We start from the raw sequence: 10,547 nt of genomic DNA, 5'->3' as shown, positions 1-10,547 counted from the left end.
GTGAGGTGAGAGGCAGACAGAGGCCGCGGTGCCGGCAGCCTCCAGGGTGCCCTCCCTCTCTCCTGCCCTCCGTCCCGGCTGGCCCCGACTCCGCTGATCAGCAGGGATGTTCAGCCCATCTCTGGACATGCAGCTGCAAAGTCGCGCAGGCAGCAGCCACAGACCTCTATGGGATTCCGTGGACTTCTACATCAGTCCGTTACACGAGGTCCCCGTGTCAGCTGGACACACCAAGCTGCTGGAATTCTCTTCCTCCTCAGCTCCCATTTATGAAGCTGTTCTTCCCCCAGCTCCTTGTATATTCTGTATGTAATATCCTTGTATGTTCTGATTCCTGTAACGCCGACCTTCGTTCACAGCACCACATGGTTCTGCCTCCTGACTGGCCCCTAGAGACACACCAGGGTCTGGCCTCACAGATGGGAAGCATAAAATGGGGCTGGAGATCTCCAAGAAAAGCCAAACCCTGCTGGATCTTAAGGTCTGGATAGGGACTTCCGTGGTGGTCTAGTGGTTAACACTTCACCTTCCAGTGCAGGATATACAGGTTTGATCCCTGGTTGGGGAGCTAAGATCCCGCACGTCTCGGGGTCAAAAAATCAGAAGCAATAAGGTATCAAACTCAACAAAGACTTTTAAAATGGTCTGCATGAAAAAAAAAATTCTTAAAAAAAAATTTTTGGATAAGGTGTGTGGACTGAATCCTGAGGGCACTAGGGAGCCATAGAATACAACACACAGGCTGTGGCATGACTATATTTTTGTTTTCGAAACAAAGTGCTGTGAAGAGAATAGATTAGTGGGGAGCCAGAGAGACTTTCAGGAGACAGTGAAAGGGCCACCACACATGTCCGCAAATATCTATTTGTCTCAATATAGATGGAGTGGTTGTTCAATGAAAGTTAAACTTTAATCATGGCCTGAAAGGTGATAAATCACTTGTCAAGCAAATATTTACTATTCCAGGGCTAAGGCTCCTCAGTGATAGGTGGATGGTCACCTCTTTTTCCACCCAAGGTCTAGAACATAAGAACTCTCTGAAATAGCAACAGCATGCATCAGATTAACAAATGAACCAGAAAAGATGGATGAGTTACACTGAGATGACAGGCGAGAGGGGACAGTTTAAACAATAGCCATGTGGCAGTACCAGGGACCATGTTTGCAGAGGCTGGTTCGCAGGCAACAGTAAGAACATGCTCCAAAAATGAACACTGGGAGGAGATGAAAGAAAAAGAAAATTCCAATCTCCCTTGCCATCCAACCACTGCCGTGTCAGCTCTGTTCCAACATTCGTATTTCTACTCAGTTCACTGAGAACAGACTGTGTGCACATCAATTTTCTGAGCAGTTTTCTGAGGCTACAACTCAATATGGCATTACCTTTCTGAGAATCCAGCCTTAAAACAAGCACCTGCAGTTTTTCCTCATCCACTAGGAAAAGACAGAGAGAAAAAAAAAAGAAACATGAAGAAGAGAGAGGTGCGTTTTGACTGTATATTCAGTTCTCAGCTTTTTAAAAAAGATATAGCTGCCTTGAGTTGTTATTCTTTTGAATTCCTGCTTTAAGGTTCACATTCGATAACAACATTTTGCTGGAGAAGGGCCCCCCGAAAACCTATAAGGACATGTGAATCTGAGCTGGCAGCAGACAGAGGAAGGTGGGGGAAGTTACCCCACAGCCCAGAGAAAAATCATTTTCATTTCTTCTGAAATTAAAGGAACTATCTTTATTCCCACCTCATAATAAGGAAGTGGAAAGAAATGATAATGCTGAACTGCAATGGCCTGGGGTGTCCTTTTGTTTCTCCAAGTCGATCCTCTCAGATTGCAGCTTGGAGGAGAGGCTCTTGTGGGTGATAAAGGCTTGAAGAGAGCATGGACCCCGAAATACCAGGCGGAAATTAAATGATGGGCTTCCCTGGTTGCTCAGCAGTAAAGAATCTGCCTGCCAATGCAGGAGACGTAGGAGATGCAGGTTCGATCCCTGGGTCGGGAAGATCCTCTGGAGAAGGAAATGGAAACCCGCTCCAGTATTCTTGCCTGGGAAATCCCAAGGACAGAAGAGCCTGGTGGGCTACAGTCCACAGAGTCGCAAAGAGTTGGACACGACTTACTGACTTAACAACGACACCAACAATTCAGTGATACATGCTATGACACTGCTAACATCAGTTCTACTATATTCTGGACAAGGATGCTTCTCTTCTCTCTCTCACACACACATTCACACTCACACCATTCCTTTTTCTTCATTTTACTTTAAAAAATAAAGTACTTGGCTGCACTGGGTCTCAGCTGTGGCACCAGGGATCTTCAATCTTGATTGCAGTAGGTGGGACCTTTCAGTTGCAGCATGTGGGATCTAGTTTCCTGACCAGGGATAGAACTCAGGCCCCCTGCACTGGGAGCATGGAGTCTTAGCCCCCGGACCACCATGGAAGTCCCATACACCATTCCTTTTAGAAATACTCTATGAATAAACTCGAATAACTGTCACCAAGCAGCAGCCCTCCCCCACTCCCTTTCACACACGCCCTCTCTCCGGAGAAGCCCCAGTCCCCCAGCCATGACAATATCACAGTCCCTTCCATTCCCTATCCTGCTCCGAAGGGTACTGCCACCTCCACTTGGCTCCTAAGGTTCTGACTCCTTTTTCCCCAGTGCCAGGTATGGTGCCAGGTGCTGGAGACACTGGGGCACTGGATCAAGCAAGGGAGGATTCTTATTCTATCAGGATACAGAGACAGCAGGTAGACAGAGGAACCAGATCCTGGGAGACTGCAGAAGGTGCTGTGAACAGCGGTGTGTAAAGAGTGCCATGGGGGGAGGGTGGTCTCTGTTTAGCTAGGTGGTCAGGAAAGGTCTTTCTGAAGAGGAACTGAGATTTGCATAGATGCCAGGAAAAGGAGAAGCCGAAAGAGCACTCTCCGCAAAGGAAATAGCAGGTGCAAAGGTCCTGGGGCGGGAATGAGCTTTGAGAATTTAAAGTTCAGTGAGCTGAGGGGAATGGGAAGGAAGACAGCTGATAAGATCAGAGAGGTCGGTGCGGGCCAGGTTATACAGAGTTTTACAGAACCTGCTAAATTAGGAGCTTGGGATTAACATATACACACTTGATTGTTCTTTAGTCACTAAGTTGTGTCCAACCCTTTTGCGGCCCCATGGACTGCAGCCCACCAGGCTCCTTTATCCATGGGATTCTCCAGGCAAGAATACTGGAACAGGTAGCCATTTCCTTCTCCAGGGGATCTTCCTGACCCAGGGATCGAACCTGGGTCTTCTGCACTGGCAGGCAGATTCTCAACTGCTGAGCCACCAGGGAAGCCTGTAACATATACACATTACTATATATAAAATAGATAAACAAGGACCTACTATATGGCACAGGGAACTATATTCAATATCTTGTAATAACGTATCACTATAATGGGAAAAAAATCTGAAAACGACTGTATGTATTTATCTTTGCTATACACTTGAAAGTAGCATAACATTGCAAATTATACTTCAGTAAATAAAAAGACGTGCTTCCTTCTGTATGCTGCTGTGCCTGTTTGTCAGGCAGCAATAATCCAATAGGGCAGGACTCCTCAAGCTTGCAGAGGACACATTTCCCCAGGTCTGTCTGCTGGAGACGGTGTGAGGTAGGAAGAAGTTCACAGAAGGCTGTGAGCAGGCATGGAGGTGCCAGACACATGTTGGGAGAAACGCTCCAGACTCTTTTGCTGAAGATGACACATTCTGAGTGATCACACGTGACAGGGGATGGAATTAACAGAGCCATGGTTAACTTTGTCGCTCGTGACCCGAATCCAGAGCCATGCATCGGCCAGAAGGGGCTGGCATCGAGACAGAAAGCAGCCTCCCCACCGCCCAGAACCATGAAGCCTTTGCACCTAGAAGTCGCCGAGCCTCTCTGCTTACAGAGGAACCAAGAAAGGTAGAAATGGAGCTGGAAGAGCTTCAGACACCAAGGGCTGAGAGGAGCTACAGAGGAAAGTCTTCCATTCTGAACAAAAGAATAATGATATTCTTTGGAATATCATTGGAGAAAAGACCTGACTTTTAGGTGAAAAGGAGACAGCCACCACCAAAATACCAGAACCAGCATCTACCCTCAGCTCCTTTTTAAACCTTTCTTTGTTTTTGACCGTACCGTGCAGCATGTGGAATTAGTTCCCTGACCAAGGATTGACCCCATGGTCTCTGCATTAGAAACAGGGACTCAACCACTGGACCACATGGGAAGTCCCCTTTAGCTCTTGACTTCTGATGCCATTCTCAAAAATAAAGGGAACCAGGGATCTCTGGAGAAATGGCTTTTCTAGGACTGGCTTAGGCGACACAAGGTAAGTCTGAAGGATCTGACAGTCACAGAAAGTAAGAAAGTGCTCGAGAGAAAACAACACATACAAGATGATGGGGGCGTATCAAAGGAACGGCAAGAACTGACTGAAAGAGCTCCCAGGAGCCATCGCTGGAGTGATCTGAGCCACAAAATGAATAAAGGAATATTGGATTATACCCCAGAGTATAAAATAAATATCCATGCATCCATGGATATTTATTATTTAAATATTGTAAGTGATATAAATATTATAAGTGATTAAATTAATTAAGGAGGAACACAGACAAATCTCCTATACAGAACACCCAAAAATATAGGTAGCTACCCTATTCTCAAAGAGATGGAAGATACAACCCTTTCTCCCTAAGTGAGGGCTGGGCACAGCACCTTCCCTCCAAGGAGGGGGGCGAGGTAGGGGAAAGAAAAACTTGGTTGTGGTGAGATCTGACCAACACCACTTCAGCCAGGCGACCAAAGTCAAGGCATGTTTGTATGCATCGCTCCCACTCCAGTATTAACGCCTGAAGAATCCCATGGACAGAGGAGCCTGGCAGGCTATGGTCCACAGGGCTGCAGAGTCAGACATGCACGCACACATATCCTTGGTAGGATGTAACAAGGATGACACTTCATCTCCATGGTCTCTCTCCTAAGAAACCGTTACCCCAGCTCATCACGAGAAAGATAGGAGACACGTCCCAACTGAGGTGCATGCTATGAAATGCCTGACCAGGACGCCTCAAACTAAGATCATCAAAAACAAAGTCTGGAATTTGCTGTCTAGCTCAGGAAACTCAAACAGGGGCTCTGCATCAACCTAGAGGGGTGGGATGGGGAGGGAGATGGGAGGGAGGTTCAAGAGGGAGGAGTTATACGTATACCTATGGCTGACTCATGCTGAGGTTTGACAGAAAACAACAAAATTCTGTAAAACAAGTATCCTTCAATAAAAAAGTAAATTTAAAAACCAAACAAAAAACTGTCAATGAAGGACACAAGAAAAAAAAAAAGGAAAGAATAAAGTTTTGTGCATAACTTAAAAAAAGAAACAAAAAAGAGAATCTGAAGAGTTGGCACGGCCAAGAAGACTCTTGAAGAGACACAAGTAAACAGAATGTAGGATTCATCCCGGGTGGGAGCCTGGGACAGAAGAAGGATGTCCGAAAATGATGAAGAGGCTCTGAATAACGTGTGGACTTCAGTTAATAACGTATCAGTAAAGGTAAGTCACTTAGGAGAAATTTACCATAATAATGGGAGATACGATTAGTGTTAATCACAGTGGAAACCAAGTGGTATAACTCTCCGTACTAGCTTCAGAGTTTGTAAATCTAATCCTATCCACAAATTTTAAAAACGTGTTTAGATGTAGAAGCAGAGAAGGGGCCTGTGGGCACAGCAGGGGAAGGAGAGGGTGGGGCAAATGAGACAGCAGCATTGATATATACACACTGTCATGCGTGAAACAGACAGAGAGCGGGGAGCTGCTGTGCAACACAGGCAGCCCGGCCGGGCGCTGTGCGATGACCGGGAGAGGTGGGCGGAGGTGGGAGGGAGGCGCCAAAGGGATTCGTACAGACAACCATGTCTGATTCAAGTTGTTGGACAGCAGACACCAGCATGACATGGTAAAGCAATTATCTTCCAATTTAAAAAAATCCTTTTTAAGGCTGAATAAAATTCCATTGTATGTAAAAAAAAAAAAAAGTAAAAGATAACAGTAACATTTGAACATTACAAAAAATGTATTTAAAAAACAATAAACTATGGGCCTCCCCGGACGATAGAGGAGGAAGTGCAAGCTTAGATTTTAGTTTCACTGCCTGGCAGTTACTAGCTGGGTGGCCCTGGGGAAGTCATTTAACTTCCGAGCATTTCAACTTCCTCATCGAATGTGCCCACCATGGTTTCTTCCTCACGGAGCTGGAAAGAAGTCATGGTCACATGCTTCAGCTGCGGGGGACACACCAAACATTCCATTATGACTACGGTCAGCGTTATTTCTTTTTCAGTGAGAAAATTAAATCAGGAGAATCCTACTCTCTCTCTCTTTTTTAAAATTTGAGTTCTATTTTTTTAAAATAAAGTCTTCATTTATTGATTGATTTATCTGGATGCATGGCACGTGGAACTTGCCCGACCAGGAATCAAACTCATGCACCCAACGCTAGAAGCAGAGTCTTAACCACTGGACCACCAGGGAAGTCCAGGAAAATCCTACTTTCTTAATTAATAATTAGCAAGGGAATAACTGCCCCCAGGAGGGTTATGTATGCTGAACGTACAAAAGAGTTTTAACACTCGTTGTGATCAACGCGTGGATACGTGAGTTATGGCGGAAAGGCAGACGGTACTGTTTGTTTATGACTCTTCCATCCCCGGTCTCCTGCTTCGGTGTAAATCGAGTGGATACCTATCCCCCTGACCTGAGGCAGGACCCTGTGATTTGTTTCCTTCAACGGCAACACAAACAGAGGCCTTGTGTATACTTGTGAGCAGTGACTTAGCCTCGCTCCAGCTAGCCACTGCTTCCACGGCCTGGTCCCAGCCCGAGAGTCACATGGAGCTGCCATGAATCCAAGTGAACACTGGCTGATACCCAGACTCATGGAACAGAAAGAAATAAATTTTGTTTGCTATAAACCACGGAGGTTTGGGGTTGCTATGCAGCATTATCACAGACATAGTTGACGACGAGTGCATTATGACAGAAATATTTGGGCAGCGTGCATTATGTCTGCTTTTAGGTTTTATATGTTGACTCTGTAGAGATGAAATTATCTTTCTAGGAAAAGCAGGCAATGTCCCTCAAAGCACGGCTCACTAAAGAGGAGGAAGAGTTGCTCTTACATAAAAACCTCAGGCTGCTCAAAAATTTCTGTCAGTCTTTTCCTTGAATCCTGCTGTTTCTCACCTATCTCACTTATTTTTTTATACTTATTAATCATCTAAACTGGAGTCATGTATAGAGTAGCTATCAAATGTTAAACAAAGCAGACACTTCACGAAACACCTAGATCGTGCAATACTCCTGTAAAATTAGATTTGAGCTGTGTGCTCAGTCACTCAGCCGTGTTCGACTCTTTGCGACCCCACGGAATGTAGCTCACCAGATTCCTCTGTCCATGGAATTTTCCAGGCACTGTCCCCAACTTACAGAGGAGGAAAAGAAGGCCCAAAGAACTTGAGTCACACAGCTTGTAAGGAGCAGCCCTCAGATTCAAGTATATGTCATGGGTTTCCACTGTCTTTGCAGGAAGGAGGAGGGGAGTATTACAACTATCTTTTTTTTAAATGGATACGCCTTTTAAAAGTGGACACGTGGAATTAAGGGCTGGACTCAGACATGAATCGCTAATTTAGAGACATCAGCAGCTTGGTGAGGGGGATACTCTCAGAGGAGATTTCTCAGAGGTCAAGTCGCCACTAACTTATCAGTGACTGCCGCACACCTGTTACGGGTGTGTTGTGTGCTGAAGATGCAAAGAGTTTGAGTTTTATTCTAAAGTAATACAGATTCAGAGACAAGTTTTAAGCTATGGCGGACCAGGAGGAAGACTATTGCAAGAAACCGAGAAAAATATGATGATGACCTTTTAGGTAAAGCTTAATTTCAGAGGCACGTTGGAGGTGAAATTAACATGGTTGGGTTATGGGGGGTGGATAAGAAAAAGGAAATGATGACTCTTAGATTTCTGATTTGGACAGCTGGATGACCAGTGGTGACATTTCCTTACACAGACAGGAACTGATGTCTGTTTATTTGAAAGGGAGAGGGTGAATTCAGTTTTAGGTAGGTTAAGTTATAGGTAGATGCCTGTAGATAGAAATTTAAGATGGGATATCTAAAGGCAGTTGGACATACATGTCTAAAGTGCAAGTCACTGTCTGCTCTGTTCGAATAAGATCATCCCCTTCTAATTAGGTAAGGGTCCAACTCCAGATTTCTTAGGGCAAGTTCCCCACAGACGAGTTTGAAATGGCCATGAAGCTCTGGTATCTGAAGTATAAAAAAGAATCCTGAGACACCTGTCCTAGGATACATCACTAAATATGAATGTTGGTTTTTCTTTTTTTCTAAATGTTTTATTATGGAAAATTTCAATTATATGCAAAAGCAGAGATTTAAAACCTGTTGTTTCATTTATCACTCCCCACTGCTTTCTCCCAGAGTAGATTATCTGAAGCAAATTCCAGACATTATATTATTTCATCCAGGTACATTGTAGAAGGCACCTCTAAAAGACAGGGATTTGTTCTCTCTCTTAAAAATATCATCACAATATTGTTAATACCCCTAAAAACTTAACAATTCATTAATTCAATCAGAAGATCAGCTTTTCCTTCTTTCTCTCCAACCTCCATTTTTTCCCACCTGATTTGACTGAGTGAGGATTGCATCTGGCTGATATGTCACTTTATTTTCCTTTATCTATAGCTACTTTTTTATTTCCCTTGCAAACTGTTACGGAAAAACTGGATCATTTGCTCTGTGGAGTTTGTCACAACCTGGATTTTGCTGATTTGCATCTACATGGTGTCTTTGAATATGTTTCTCTACACTTTGTATTTCCTGTACAAAGGCTTAGAGCTTTGTACTTTAGAGCTAGAGAGCTCTATAGGGAGCTCTATATAGAGCTAGAGAGCTCTGCTTTGTACTATAGCGCTTTCTATAGCGCTTTCTATAGGCTTAGAGTTGTGATCTGAATCAGGTTTGAGTATGGGGCAAGAGGAGGAGAGTGAAAAAGCTGACTTAAAACTTAACATACAAAAAACAAAGATCACGGCACCCAGTCCCATCATTCCATGGCAAATAGATGGGGAAACAATGGAAACAGGGACAGACTATTTTCTTGGCTCCAAAATCACTGCAAATGGTGACTGCAGCCACAAAATTAAAAGACGCTTACTGCTTGGGAGAAAAGCTATGACAAACCTAGACAGCATATTCAAAAGCAGAGACATCACTTTGCTGACAAAGGTCCTTATAGTCAAAACTATGGTTTTTCCAGTACTCATGTTATAGATGTGAGAGTTAGACCATAAAGAAGGCTGAATGCCAAAGAATTAATGCTTTCAAACTGTGGTGCTAGAGAAGACTCTTGACAGTCCCTTGGACAGTAAGGAGATCAAACTAGTCAATCCTAAAGTCAATTCAGGTCAACCCTGAATATTCTTTGGAAGGACTGATGCTCAGGCTGAAGTTCCAACACTTTGGCCACCTGATGCAAACACTAGAGTCACTGGAAAAGATGCTGGGAAAGAATTCCCTGATGCTGGGAAACATTGAAGGCAGGAGGAGAAGGGGACGACAGAGGATGACACAGTTGGATGGCATCACCAACTCAATGGACATGAGTTTGAGCAAACTCTGTGAGACAGCGAAGGACAGGGAAGCCTGGCATGCTGCAGTCCATGGGGTCGCAAAGAATTGGACACAACAGCGACCGAATATCTTGGGGCAAGAATATTCTAGAGGTAGTTGAATTACTCCATCAGAAGACACATTAACCTCTGGCAATCCCTTTGGGGGGATGTTAGCAACCAATGATGACCACTGCCTAGATCCATTATTTCCTTGGACATGGCAAAATGTGGCTATTTTAATTCCACAGAGAAAGCTTTTCTTCATCAACCGTTTGAACACAAAGATGGTTTCCACAGGAAAGGTAAGCTAAATGCTTGATTTTTTTATTTACCAATTTCAAGAATAATGATTTGGTTTTTTAACATCTTCTAAAAAGATCCAATGAGTTTTGGGGGTTTTGCTGGTTTGTTTGTTTTGTATTGCTTTTGCTATCATCACAAACTCACTACATTTGATTTATTTCAGTGCACTGAAGTATTATTCTTTCAGATGCTCAAGGAGTCTCTTTTGCCAGGGGAACCAGTGGGTTGGTTCCTGGGTCTGTTTGATTTCCACAAAGACAACCACAAAGACAAAGATAGCCACAAAGACAACCACAGTCATCTCTGACGCCTTCCTTGTTTTCTGACTTCATTCAATGTCCCACCATCATCTTGTACATTTCCCGCACCAGTTCTAGAATCAGCCATTTCTCCAAGGAGCTCCGGTTCCTTTTATGGTCCTGAGAATTTGCTCTTAGAGACCACAATCTGGGTCACCACCTCTGGGTTGGTCACTGACTCCAGGTATTAACAGTGACCAAAAACTTGTAAGTACAAAAATGTTTGG

This window comes from Bison bison, unplaced genomic scaffold, assembly GCF_000754665.1.
Source record: "Bison bison bison isolate TAMUID 2011002044 unplaced genomic scaffold, Bison_UMD1.0 scf7180017864495, whole genome shotgun sequence".
Classification (NCBI taxonomy): Eukaryota; Metazoa; Chordata; class Mammalia; order Artiodactyla; family Bovidae; genus Bison; species Bison bison.
Note: the sequence above shows the minus strand (reverse complement) of the source record.